The sequence below is a fragment of the Vanessa cardui genome, chromosome 22 (genome assembly GCF_905220365.1).
Source record: "Vanessa cardui chromosome 22, ilVanCard2.1, whole genome shotgun sequence".
NCBI lineage: Eukaryota > Metazoa > Arthropoda > Insecta > Lepidoptera > Nymphalidae > Vanessa > Vanessa cardui.
Window position 1 is genome coordinate 10,379,672 of NC_061144.1, and position 14,743 is coordinate 10,394,414.

Below are 14,743 nucleotides of genomic sequence, written 5' to 3' on the forward strand. Positions count from 1 at the left end.
TTGCGCGATGGAAATAAAAAAAAAATACCTATGTTAATCCTACCTTAAATATGAGTGATTTATCCCAATTTATAAGGACTCGAAATCAAAGTCATTTTAAAAATAGCTAATGAACCAGAAATGTCACACTTCGTCGTTAAATGTAGATCAGTCAGACAGATATTAAAAATGAAGCTGTCACGTTACGATTTATAATTACTGAATATAATTAATATTTTTCAGCCTCTTTTATTCTTTCAAAAACATTTCGGAATATTTTCTTTTTACTAATAAACAAATAATAACAAATAACAACAATTAATGCACATATATATTGATAACAATGTTTTAGACTCTGGGCACAGTCGGATCTGTAAAAAAATTTGCACCGAAAAAAAACTAAACTAACGTAATAAACAGCTTTTAATACTTATAATAAAATAAATTAAAATATTGTACCAAAAAGTTTTGAATAAATATTTCCTTGTCTAAAGATTTCATTCACGGCTTGTATAATTCATCTTAACTATTCAAGAATATTCAAACTTCAACTTCAAACCACTAACTAGTAACGACATTTGTTAAAAACCCATTAGTCAATCTACAGAACCCCATTTAACCGACTCGAAGTGATAGCGGCTAATTTAAAATAATACACAAAAAATACAATAAATCAGATTGTATGGGACGCCTCACAAGGAGATGAAGATTTTGATGCATTATAGTCCTTATTTTTTACTGAATAAGGTCTATTCATTTTCAATTTTAATTAACACAATTTTATCAACTGTTTATAAAAACACTACAAACAACTAAAATTTGTATATTCTATGTTACAGAAATAACCAATGCGATGCAATTTAACTACTTTTAGAATTTAATTAATTTGGAAAAATAAGTAAATTATATGTCCACTTATTTTACTTTAAGATATAATAAATAAGAAAATACCTAATGACTAAATCATTCGGAGTTAATCTTTGATTTTTATACGTTATAAATAATATTTAATTGTTTTAAATTAACAAATCCATTAGAACTAGTAGAAAGAGTGAATACTGGGTTCCTCGCCATTCCTTTTCTATATAATCTTAGGACGATATTTTTTGATACTTTTTATTCATTGTGCATTATGAGTAGTGCACTTTTGGAATTTCCATATTGTTTTGTAAAGTTACTAGCAACCCGTCCCTGCTTCGGACGGGTGCAATACTACAAAATCCATTGTGTAGATTTAAAGATTTAAACATAGGGATATAGAGACTGAGAAAACGAATTTGTTTTATACTATGTAGTGATAATCAACCCGTACAAAAATATATACTAAACAAAGCACATAGAACATAACGCCATCTAGTATAAAAAAATAGTAACGACTCCCCAACCCTTTTTTATAAAGCAATAACATTTTATAATAAAACGTATCGATGTCCATTCAAAATCGAATCGTTCAAACTTTACCATAAAAACTCGATCGACCTAATGGACCGTGAATGTAATGTCCTTACAATCTATAAAGAACCCGAACGAAATTCGACTTGGGTTCACTTAAAAAAGCATTACCCTTGCGGCCGAGTGACTTATTGTAACCAACGTAAGGAATGCAAATACATATTCACCGCGAGAGCGAGAGGGAGATGAGATGCGTCAAAAATATTTAAATTAAGCCCTCCCCTTAATGTCGGACATTATTTTTTTATCGGCACGTCCAAATAAAGATATGTCTCGTTCTTTCAAGAAACTTATCTTGGAAGGGAGAATATAAAATTCGGGTTTTGTAACCTTTCATACGAGATAATGTTACGTTTCAGTTGTTCAAATTATTGAGGAACATTATTGTATGTATGTATATGATTGACTGGGTTTCTTGTCTGTTCTTGTCGGTAGAATCTACATTCTCGGGCCGGTGGTAGCTTGACTTAAAATAGTTTGTTAAATGACCATTTGGAAGTGCTTGTAAAATACTTGAATAAAATATACTTTGATTTGGATTTGATTTTTTAATGGTAGGGATTTGTGCAAGCCTGTAGGAGTAGGGTACGTACCACCCACTTATCAAATATTCTACCGAAAAAGTATCCTTGGTATATTTGTGTTTCAGTTCGAAAGCTGAGTGAGCCGTGTTCAGTAACAAGGGATTGTATGCCATAATTTAGCCACAGGGGTTGGTAACGCATTGGCAATGTATGGAATTTCTAAATGCGCTAATATCTTCAGGGGATGATGACCCCTTAGCAACAGGTGACCTCTACCTACCAATATGATTGGCATGGCATATAAGAACGCAACCTACTTTATTTAGTAGTTGACAATTATATGTCTTCTTAGTTTAAAAATATTTTTAATTGACATGTAAGCTTGTACCACTATTATTCTTACATTATATGTCGTTGCATTTTCTATGTAATCGTTTTTCATAATGTTGTCTTAAATTTTCGCGATTATTACACATTTAAATAAAACTAAGTGGTGTTCTACCCGTGACCACGAACACTGCAAAGTGCTCGAAACGTCGGGATGTTTAAAAATAATTAATATACGCGATTCATCCGTTATAATTAGTTTTATTTAAATCGTTTTTCATTCATTTCTACCGAAAAAAACAACAGTAACGCGTTGGAAATGTATGGAATTTATTAATGCGCTAATATCTTCAGGCGGTGGTGACTAGGTACTCAGGTGACTCTTCCCCTACCTACCAATATCATAAAATATATATGTAATATTTAGTTAGAGGTATCTTATCCTTTTGTTTCCTCGAACAACGAACTATCGACTGCGATCATAATATTATCTGCAATATATAATGACTGACTTAAGTTTGTTTTAAATTGAATTACATTACGTAAGCTCACTCAGCCTGATCACTGAAACAAAACTTAGTTATCATATTATATTTATATATTGCCAAAAATTGAAGCTGAGATTAAACAAAACAGTTTTTATATATAAGAGACTAATGTCTAAAAAAATCAGTCCTTTATCACTTTTTTGGGTATGTTTTACTTAAAAAAAAACTTTATACAGCAAGGAGCCGAACACTTAGTGTAATTGAGATGGAGTTCAAATCAAAATCAACTCTTGTGGTCTCTTTTCATCGACATATTATAAAACATAATCATATCCCCATATCAATACATTGTAATGGGATCTAGAATATTAAGGCCTCAATTACACTGGTTCACTTACCCTTCGAACCAACACAGCGTTTCAAAGAAAGGCTATTGAATAATCAATGATAACCTACCTAGGCAAGCATGCACGGAACCATAAGTTAAACTAGTAAGTTCTTTATAAAAGGGCACAGTTTGTGGTATTCGGAATAAACAACAAACCTTGCAACACTGGTCAAACTCTGATTAGCTAATTAGATTTTAAACTTAACGCCCATTGGTCGTAAGTTATGTTAGCAGTTACGATCAACCAATGACGATTCAGATTAAATTCGAATTATTTAATTGCACTTTGATCAGTGTTTGTTGTTGTAGTTAGTGTTTAACATATCGGAAATCGAAACACTTATTATTTCTTGAGATTATCGAACCTTCTGAACTGGCCCAGTGACTAAAAGACGTCAATTTTTACTGATGATTTCTTTTTAATTTCTTTTCTTTTTGCCAAACAAACCATCTTCAAGAAAGACCATGTGTCATATTAAAATATGGCAACACTAAAACGCATTGTAACAGTATAGCGCAGCGCATGAAGAAGTTAGAAATCTTCTTAAAAAATTAGCCTTAGTCCAAAAAGATATTGAGAGGCTATATTTACCTAGCTCTCTTTAATTGAAAAACGTCGACATCACTGAATTTCCCGTCATAATCATAACCAAAAATGTAATTACTTAATCCCGCTATAACGATATTTATATAAGTTAAGTAAGGAAGGGTTAAATGAAATATTTGTTTTGAATCTTATCTTTTACGTTTATAAAACTCTAAGATTAAGAGACTTCAAGTTTTTAAATTCTTTAAATAGACGCTTAAATATCGGATGGAGTTGTTCTTGATAAGGCATGCATTTTATTACTAAATAACTGAGCATGCGACTTTATCCGTGTACAATATAAAAGGACACTTTAAGAGTCTGCTTTATTTATATCCAAATGAATTTGTTTTATATTTTATTACTATATTCGCGGCTTAACGCCTATAATGAAAATACATTAGTAGATAGTACAATGATGTTGTAGTAAACAGATAAGTTATTAACGCGCCAAAAGTGAAGACTAGAAAACGTCCTAATTGGGACGTTTGCCTGTAATTGTTTTACGTAGTAATACGTTATAGTACATCATAATTACGTAGTAATACGTTTTGCTTAATTAAAACATCTAGTTATCCTTTTTACTTATTGTTTTTATCAAGCTATCCTTTTTACTTTTAACGAAATGTAAAAATAAACTAAAATAAACGGTCCCCGGCGCGGCACACTTTTCTTCTGTTGTTTAGTATGGATATAACATATCTGTTTATTAGAATATCATTGAGGTAGTACTACTAATGTATTTTCATTGTTATTATATTATTTGTTTTTTCACAGTAAAAGCCTGCAAATTTGTCACTGCTGGGCTAAGTGCCTCTTCTCCCTTTGAATAGAATTTTAAGATATTCCACCACACTGGGTTGGTGAATACACGTGTGATAGAATTTCGTTGAAAATAGACACATGCAGGCTTCCTCCCGATTTTTCCCTTAAGCGTAGAGAACGAGATGAATTATAAACATAAATTTAGCACATAAAAATTCGGTGATGCCTGCCTGGGTTTGAACCCGGAATCATCGGTTAAGAAGCACGCGTTCTTACCTCTAGCATTAATACTGACGATTATTGACATCGAATATGTTTTGAAAATTGTTCATTATATTTATCGAAAGTTTTGAACTAAATGTCTTAGTCACGAATTCAGTCATAAATCACAAGTGAACTTTAGTAACGTAATGACGTCGACGAAGCCGATTATGATGTAACAATAGCCTAATTTCTAAACCGTGTAAATCATTGGCCTTCGTTAATTATAGTACAAGAGCTGACATCTATTAATTATTGTATCTTTACGAACCTTACGATTTGTTCGTTTGTTTATACGTTCCAAAAAAGTATATTATGTATTGATAAATAAAATAATTATAAACAGTCATTGAGTTATATAAGAAAGAATTATTAAAAAAAATGAAGTTGTGAATACCGAGGCGACAAATTATAGCACTGCTAAATTATAACTTGTCTAAAACATTTAATAACTTTTTAAATAATCTTTATTGTATCTCCACACGTGTTGTTATATTTGATTTATTATGTTGTTGTACCTGCGTGTTTTTTCTTATTACCGGACAGCATAACGATTATTATTTTTAGTTGACAAGCTGATGAAACTGCTAGGCTAATGGCCTCCTCTCCCTCTCAAGGAGAGGGCTTGGAACATATTCCACCACACTGTTCCAATGCAGGTTTGTGGAATGCACATGTGGCAGAATTTCAATGAAATTAGACACATGCAGGTTTCCTCATGATGTTTTCCTTCACCGCCGAGCACGAGATGAATTGTAAACACAAATTACGCACTTATATATAGTTGTGCTTGCCTGGGTTTGAACCCGAATCATCAATTAAGATGCACGTGTTCTAACCACTGAACCATCTCGGCTCAGATTTGATATTATACCAATGAAATATTAAACCTTATACATATAAGTATTAAATAATTGTTTTCGAACACAATATAAAAATGTCGACGTGAAAATATAATACATTTCATTGATGAGTGTTTCTTCATTGTTTCATGAAAAGCGCTTTATTATTTCCAACGGCAAAATTTTACGTAAACAATTAAATTTCTGTTATGTATAAATGAAAGCCACTGATTTATGGTACATGTCGTCAAGTGGTCACAACGGATTGTATCTGAATAGCAGGTTCGAATACAGCTCATACTTAAAACAATCAATTTTTGAATTAAAGAACTGCATACCCAATATATCAAAAGTTGTACTTTCAATAATCGACCTTATTACAATAACAAAAAAGAATAAAATCAAATAGATATACATCCTGATGTACTTAAGAACAGCAAATAACAAGAAATTACAGTGAACAGACCCAGATAGCGTGCCCGTATTTAGTTTTAAGCTGTAGGAGGACGATTAGTGGTTAACCCTGTACGAGCGTTTTGAGAAAATTGTCAGAAAAACAAGATCCCTTCTACAGAAGTAACTATAGTATGTATGTAATGTCATATATTACTAGCAAAACCCAAAAGATGTTTTCATATGATTAACATAGTGTATGATAATCTGTCAAACTGCAGTAGGGTTGCGGTGTTTCGATTTTAAGAGCGTCTAATTCCAATATAACTTCTGACACAAAGGAAGTACATCTTAGTTTCAAAGTTTGGCGGTGGATTGGTGATGAAAGAGTTGCTTTGTTACTCTTCTGGCGCCAATTTCACTGTGGCTACTTAGATCCTAGATAACCTACTTCATCTAGGCTATAAAATATCTCTTTTATTTTACATATATATGTAGTTACGTACCTATAGTTGGCCATAAGCCGAAAAAAAAAAGAAAATTAATAATTCCTCAACCATTTTCATTAATAATAACGTTCTTTGATATTTGAAATAAATTAAATCCATTATGAATTAGTCTTGATACGTTTATTAATTGAATTAACACTACGTTTAATTATGAAAATCCTTAGATTCTTAGAATTCATTGAATTATAGCGCTCAAACGAAGAACGATGGGCTAAATCAAAACACTATCTTGAATATTAGAACGAATTAAATAATTAAAATAATAATAGTTGTGAATACTTGAGAGTCTCAGAATAAAATTCGAATATATTTTAGATATATATAATTCGTATGCTTCAAAATATACATGTTATAATATATAAGTTGAAATAATTTATTTTTTCGTTAAAACGATGAATTATGGAATAAAATAATTAAAGAGTTATTTGTTTTACAAAGGAGATTACGGTCTGTAAATGTCTTATTCTTGGGCTAAGGCTTACTCTAAATTTGAGGACAATTTTTTAAGCTTATTTCACACAGCAGCAATAATAAGCAGTAATTTGTGATATACGCTCAGGTTTGAACCCGCAATCATCGGTAAAGATATTCTGACCATTGTGCACTCTCGTCTATATTGTTGCATAAAAACAGATCTAAGAATGTATTTATATAGTTGACTACAACAATTTCTTAAAATTTAAATTAGGAATTTAATCGACACGTTTTAGGTTACCGAGAAATATCTTTCACATACTTGTATTTTGTTCGCCAGCTCTTGGCGTATAAAAGTACCACAAGATCCCAAAGTATAATGAAATTCTTGTCATAATTGATTCTATTATATCTCGTTAAATCGATTGTGTATTCAAACAATGAAACTTGTTTGAACATTAATTTGAGTTCGTTCTTTGTATACGTTCATTGTAGTAACGATACGTTAAGTAATTGAAAAACTATGGAACGATTGTTGAGGAAGTTATAGTGTAAGTAACACAATAACGTAACGCATTACTTTATCGTTATTATCACGATTTTCATTGCAATAATAATCCTTCTCGATTACATATATACAGTAAGTACCACATCTATACATATAACAAAATTAAGGTGTCTGTTTGTAATATTAAAATAGCCATTCTTTACTCAATGCATATGTATGTGTACATGGTACATATACCAAAATAATATTTTTAACAAATTTTGTCTGTCTGTTTGTTCCGGCTAATCCGGCGGATAAAGGACCGATTTTGACGGGACTTTCACTGGCAGATAACTGATATAAATAAGGAGTAACTCAGGCTATAATAATATATTTTTTTGTTAAATTCAAACGCGTACAGCTAGTCTTTATTTCAAACAAGGCGATGTAAAGAACGGTTTATATTTTTTACAGGTAGTGCATATAACCACTTACCGCCTGAAGGCCCTTTTTCCAAACCGCCAAAAGTTATTTGATATAATATAATTAATACTGACCATCAAAGGACTTAATTTGTTTCTTTTTACATCCTGTTCTATATTTAAAAAAATATATATATAAAGAAAGTCTCTGAAAATATTTTGATAAATAGGTAGGTTTTACGATATTTTAAACTGAGTTAACATCACCAATTATGTACTTGCAACCTCCTGGACGATTTCAACTGTTAAAATAAATAAATTCAAAACATTTTCCTAATAAATAACTAAAATAATAATCCATTTTAGAAATACTTGTCAAACAGTGTGACAAGCTAACTAAATATATTAAAAATTCCTGAACCCTTAAACATCTAAGCCGTTCAAAGAATTTTAACCATTTCATTTCGCGAATAAAACGTGCTTTACATAACGGTACAGGTAAATATATAATTTTTAGTTTAATGACTTATTATAATTACAAGGAAAAAGCTTTGTAAGGCCTATCTTTGAAAATATGTAATTTTAAATGTTTATATACTATATAGTATAAAACAAAGTCGCTTATTCTGTCCCTATGTCCCCTTGTAAGCTTAAATCCTTAAAACTACGCAACGGATTTTGATGCGGTTTCTTTAATAGATACAGTGGTGATTCCAGGGGAAGGTTTTTGTATATAATACATGGACAATATAGAAAAGAAACAACAACAATATTTTTATTTCTGTAGTATATTTCGTATCAGTCTTGCACCCATGGAAAGACGGGGCGGGTCGCTAGTTTTAAATAAAGTTATAATATTGGAGTTTGGAAAGTGAAATAATCGGCAAATTGTTGCAGATCCTAGTTGTGTAATTTGATGATCATGGTAATGTGATGTGATACATAAATTATTGTTTTATCATAAGTCGTAATTTACAGTTATAGAACCCGTGACCTAAAAAGTGGGCTGTCAAAATGAATTTTCGAAATCGAATTAGTACATCAAGCAATATTAATCAAATATCTCAGAACCGAAATCCAAGTGTTACACAGGATACTCTTGTTTCACTTGACGTCCAATAAATATAATGAATCATATGGAAAATATTCCAGTATGTCTCCAAGATAAGTGTGGAATGCTCATACGGTTACTCAAACTTATCTAAGTCGTTCGATTTTTAATGTAATCGGTTATTGGAGGCATGACTGTGGGATAAGTTACCGAATAAATTATGCCCCATATTCATCCGCAGCGGGACCTACTGAGAAGCACTGTAACACATTATTGATAACACATTCGGAATGTAATAACTGCTTCCGCCCTGAGGAATAAAGTGCCACGAACATTAGGATACTCCGCAAGAACAATTTTAGAACTCACCATATATTCGATTCTGAAATGTCAGAAAGTTATAAGCGACACGATATAATAATTGACTCTTTTGGAATACGAATTAAAATAGATTTTCGTATGAAGTCGATTGTCATATCCATCTATACTATATGGTGGATTGTAATAAATAAAATTTTAACAAAAAGAAAAACCGACTTCAAACAAAACACTATTTTAAAACCAATGAATATACACTAAAAAGTAATAAAAATAATTGCGTATTCAACATATTTTTTAGAGTCCTCCTAAGTAAAATGAAATGAAAAATATTAGACTACTTAAAAGTCGATTTACGATTATATAATGTAGTTATAATTATTGCTATATTTGGAGTCGGTGTCAGCCAAGACAACCCTACAGTATATCTATCAAAAAACAATACGAGATTACTTTAACAAATATGATTTTTATGATAATTACATAAACATTATGAGAAGTTATTTGGAAGGCGGCTATCATGGTATGGACATGTAATGCGGAGGAATGAGGAACACATTGTGAGGAAGGCCTTGAGCATGGATGTGGATGGATATAGAGGTAGAGGACGACCAAAGAAACGATGGATGGATTGTGTGAAAGACGATATGGCTAGAAAGAATGTTACTTGTGAGATGACGTCTGACAGAGAAGTATGGAAGGAGAAGAATCAAATCAAATCAAAATCAAAACTACCCTTGAAGTATATATTTTATAATAAAAAAGAATCATCAAAATTGGTTAACGTGATTTTCAGTTATTCACCTATTTGTCGCGCATATACTCGATGCAAATTTAAGACTTGTGTCGTTTTCATACGGATGCCATCATCGGAAAGAAATAAAATTAAAATGAGACCCCAAGGGAAGCACTGCCTTTCAAACAAAAAAAAATATCAAAATCGGTCCACCCAGTGAAAAGTTATGAGGTAACAAACATAAAAAAAAATACAGACGAATTGATAACCTCCTCCTTTTTGAAGTCGGTTGATAAAGTAAATATTTATCTTTACGCATCCAGAATTCGACCTTGAAATTTCATATCAATGAAATCATATTTGTAAACAAATAAAATAATATTCCGATCAAAGCCAAATTGGCTTCAAAAAAGCTGGGCGTGCTCAGCAAGGCGAGACAGTATTTCACGTCGGCCCATCGCCTAAAACTTTACAAGGCGCAAATTCGGCCTCACATGGAGTACTGCTCTCACCTCTGGGCGGGTGCTCCCCAGTACCAGCTCCTTCTATTTGACCGCATCCAACGTATAGCGGCTCGAGTTATCGACGATCAAGCCCTTTCCGATCTCCTTGATGCTTTGGCTTTGCGTAGAGACGTCAGATCACTCTGCATCTTCTACCGAATTTTTCACGGGGAATGTTCCGAGGAATTGTTCGGATTAATCCCGGCTGCTGAATTTCACCTTCGGACATCTCGCCAAAATTCTAAGTTTCACCCGCACCACCTTGATGTCTGAAAATCCACAACAGCGCGATTTCTCAGACATTTTCTGCCTCGCACAACCACTTTGTGGAACCAGCTTTCGCCGGCGGTTTTTCCGAACCGATACGACATGGGAACCTTCAAGAAAAGAGCGTACTCCTTTTTGAAAGGTCGGCAACGCACCTGCAAGCCCCCTGGTGTTGCAGATGTCCATGGGCGGTGGTAGTCACTTTCCATCAGGTGAGCCTCCTGCTCGTTTGCCACCTATGCCATAAAAAAAATAAAAAAAAAAAACAGTTTTTTCTATACATAGATCTGAACTTATTCTTTTAAACTATGATTGATTTTCAATAGCCCTCAATATCGTATTTATTCGATGTCGAACCTTAAGTTAGATGATGATATATTTTTTTATTATGGTCGAATCCAAGTCGTGATATGAGTCACTACTCTTTAAAAAAGCATATAAATGTTTAACAAGCAAAGAATAGTTATTATTTAAAAAAAATTAACACTTATTTAGAACTATGTAACTTTCTAATGTATTGAGATAAATTACAGTGCGTCATACATGCTTCGTTAATATGCTTTAACAGGGCTTTAAATCCATCAATAGTTGTCATTCTGGTTATCACATTCTATAATATTAAGATTTAAGTACTTTTCAAACTACTTTTTTGTTCCATTTGCTGTCGAAACTCTTGGCCCTTGGAGAAGTGGTGCAAAAGCTTCATCAAAAGTATAACACCTCGCATCATTGCCTCCACTGGTGACAGGAGGGCTGGTTCGTTTTAAGCATATCATAAAGTCATCATTAAAATTTCTTAGAGGTTGTTAACTTGCGTTAAGAATGCTCGATATTTCAAAATAACGTCGCAACTATATGTCTTATGATGTTGGAAGCCGTAAAAGCAACTGTCATCACCCGCTGATGTACAATAATATCCATCTCGTCTTGAGATGAGAAGTAAGGATTAGATTGAATTTTTAGAGCACTGCTACTTGTGTTTTACTTCTCGATAGGTTTACTGTGACCGCATAAACACATAAAGTTTTCGATCAGGTTTGAACTTCGTTGAAATTTCACGCATTTTTGCTACTGCAGCTCGAAAACTTGAGGTGTTCTTGAAACACGTAGATATAGAAGTCAAATTTGTTTTAAAATATATGATCCAATAATTTAAAAAAAATCTCTGGAAATTTAAATTATTTCTGAGAGCTATAAAATTAAATTAAATTTATATCATTTATTTTTCTTTCGCTATTCCAACAATAAAAATGAAAAAGGGTAAGTGATTTTTCATTAAGAAATAATAATTTAAAGGAAGCTTTGTAAACATTGTTATGATTTCAAATAATCAATACAAACCTAAAATTTTATAGTTACAAATAAAAAATCAATCATTCCTAACAATACACTAAAGATTAGTACACATCGGATTCTAAATGTAAATTATAGAATTAAAGACGGCCATAACAAACGCTTTTACAATATTAAAGCAATAAATAAAGCTGTAGTTACATCCACGTGATTTATTGGAATTTAAATTCTTTCGTGTTTTCTTTGGTTCCATCTATTTTGGACTTACTAATTACGCTTCGAAATTCGTGATCAAATCGTATTATAAAAATAAATAAACAGGTAATGAGTAAGGAAAATTTCGTTGTTACATTGAGGATCTAAATTTAAACTTGATTCTAATATTGATTGATGTGTTTTTTTTTATTAATTGAAAAATTGCGCAAGGAGGTTATATTATATAGTCATCATCATTACATAGTATTAAACAAATTCAGAAAAAGCCTTCTGCCCCTTATGTATGCTTAAATCTTTAAAACAACGCAACGGATTTCGATACGGTTTTTTTATTAGATAGAGTGATTCGAGAAGAAGGTTTTATATATAAACATATGGACAATTTCGTAAAGAAACATCACATGATGTCATATCATTGCACTCGTGCGAAGCCGACGCGGGTTGCTAGTTGGCTATATAAATCAGAGCTTTAAGAAGTAATTTGCTAATGCGCAGCAAAACTTGGGAACTAAGATGTTGTGTCCCTTGTGCTTTCTGTAAAATATGTGATGTACAGTTGGGGTAAGAAAAGTTTCACCTTAAGATCTATTTTCGTGTGCTCAGTATGAGCGACAATCTTAACCAATCGAGATTGACATATTGCGTCGCAATGATTTGACGCTTAGATTCAAAAGGTACTAAGAGTTAAGACTTGATAAAGAAATTAATTTGAAAACTGACAAAGGTTCACTTTGACTTAACGTACCAAGAGAGACTTGAAAAAGGCTCTACCAGTTAACATAATCAATAATCATAAAATTAAATTCTTATTCCCAAAAAAGTGTGTTATCATCCCGATGTGCGTACTATAGGCACAGATTATAAATATGTTTGTATGTAAAAAGTAGAGCATAAAACAGGTTTGTATATTATATTTATATTCGGTTGGATGTTTTGAACTGGAATCGTGGTAAACATATTCTCACGTGACATGAAAAATTGTTTGCGGAGCGTAAAAAGTATTTTAATTGTGTGGCCATGAAATACGAACACAAAATAAGTTTTTATTCATCATTTTCAAAAAGATCGAAATGTTTAAGTTTTATTGCTGTTTCTTTTTATATCTTTAAGACCGTGTATGTCCATATGTTTATAGTATATTTGATTCTTAAAAAATATTTTAAAATGTACTGTAAACATATAGTATATATGACTCTTAGACTGAGATGGTCCAGTGGTTAGAACGCGTGCCTCTTAACCCATGATTGCGGGTTCAAACCCAGACAAGAACCATTATAATATGTATATGCGTAATTTGTGTTTATAATTCATCTCGTGCTCGGCGGTGAAGGAAAACGTCGCGAGGAAACCTGCATGTGTCTTATTTTATAGAAATTCTGCCACATGTGCATTCCACCAACCCGCATTGGAACAGCGTGGTGGAATATGTTTCAAACTCTCTCCTTAATGAAAGAGGAGACCTTTCCCAGCAGTGAGAAATTTACAGGCTGTTACTTTTACTTTTTACTTCACTATATTTTACTCACTCTTTGATGGTTATCATTCTCGCCTGCATTGAGAAAAAATCACGACCAATAACGATATGCAAATTCACTCAAAAGAAAAACATTAAGTAAACATTAACAATCAGATTAAATACACACAATTGCATCATAACTATAATGTGAACCACTAACATCCTTACAGCGCTTTGTAGCAATGCAAGTTTCTAGATTACTTTCGGTAAACACATTAAGTCTATATGGTACAGCGAGTTAAAGCTGTTGAATTGAATATACAGCTTAACTACCAATAGCTATAATGTTAACTATAAATCTATATAAATGTGAAAGTAACTCTGTCTGTCTGTCGTTCTTTCACGACTAAACCTCTGAACTGAACTGAAAATTTGGTATGAAGCAAACTGGAACACCAATGAAGGACATAGGCAATTTTTTTGCCTGACACCAATGATGTTGTAGTAAACATATATGTTATTAACGCGCAAAAAGTGTACACTAGAAAACGTCCTACTTGGGACGTTTGCCTCTAGTTGTTTTACGTAGTAATACGTTATAATACGTCATAATTACGTAGTAATACGTTTTGCGTAATTAAAACATCTAGTTATCCCGTTTACTTAATGTTTTTATCAAGCTATCCTTTTTACTTTTAACGAAATGTAAAAATAAACTAAAATAAACGGTCCCCTGCGCGGCACACTTTTTTCTATTGTTTAGTATGGATATAACATATCTGTTTATTAGAATATCATTGCCTGACACATAAAATCCAAAATCAAAATCAAAATAAACTTTATTCAAGTAGGCTTTTACGAGCACTTTTGAATCGTCATTTCACAATTAAGTGAAGCAACCACAGGTTCGAAATGTAGATTCATCTAAGAACCGGTAAGAAATTCAGTAGTTACTCTATTTTAAAAATTAAAAAATACAAAGTCATGTTAGTTAAATACAATTATTTAAATTAATATATCCTCATTGGAAGCTAACAGGTATATACATAACAACCAGCATCCTAAA

At 32.2% G+C, this 14,743-nt stretch overlaps 1 protein-coding gene across 6 annotated transcripts in view; it reads right to left on the reverse strand.

The window, feature by feature from the left end:
- LOC124539275 (protein madd-4) overlaps positions 1–14,743 on the reverse strand; it is a 446,643-nt gene that overhangs the window by 235,764 nt on the left and 196,136 nt on the right. The gene's annotated exons all lie outside the window — the stretch shown is intronic.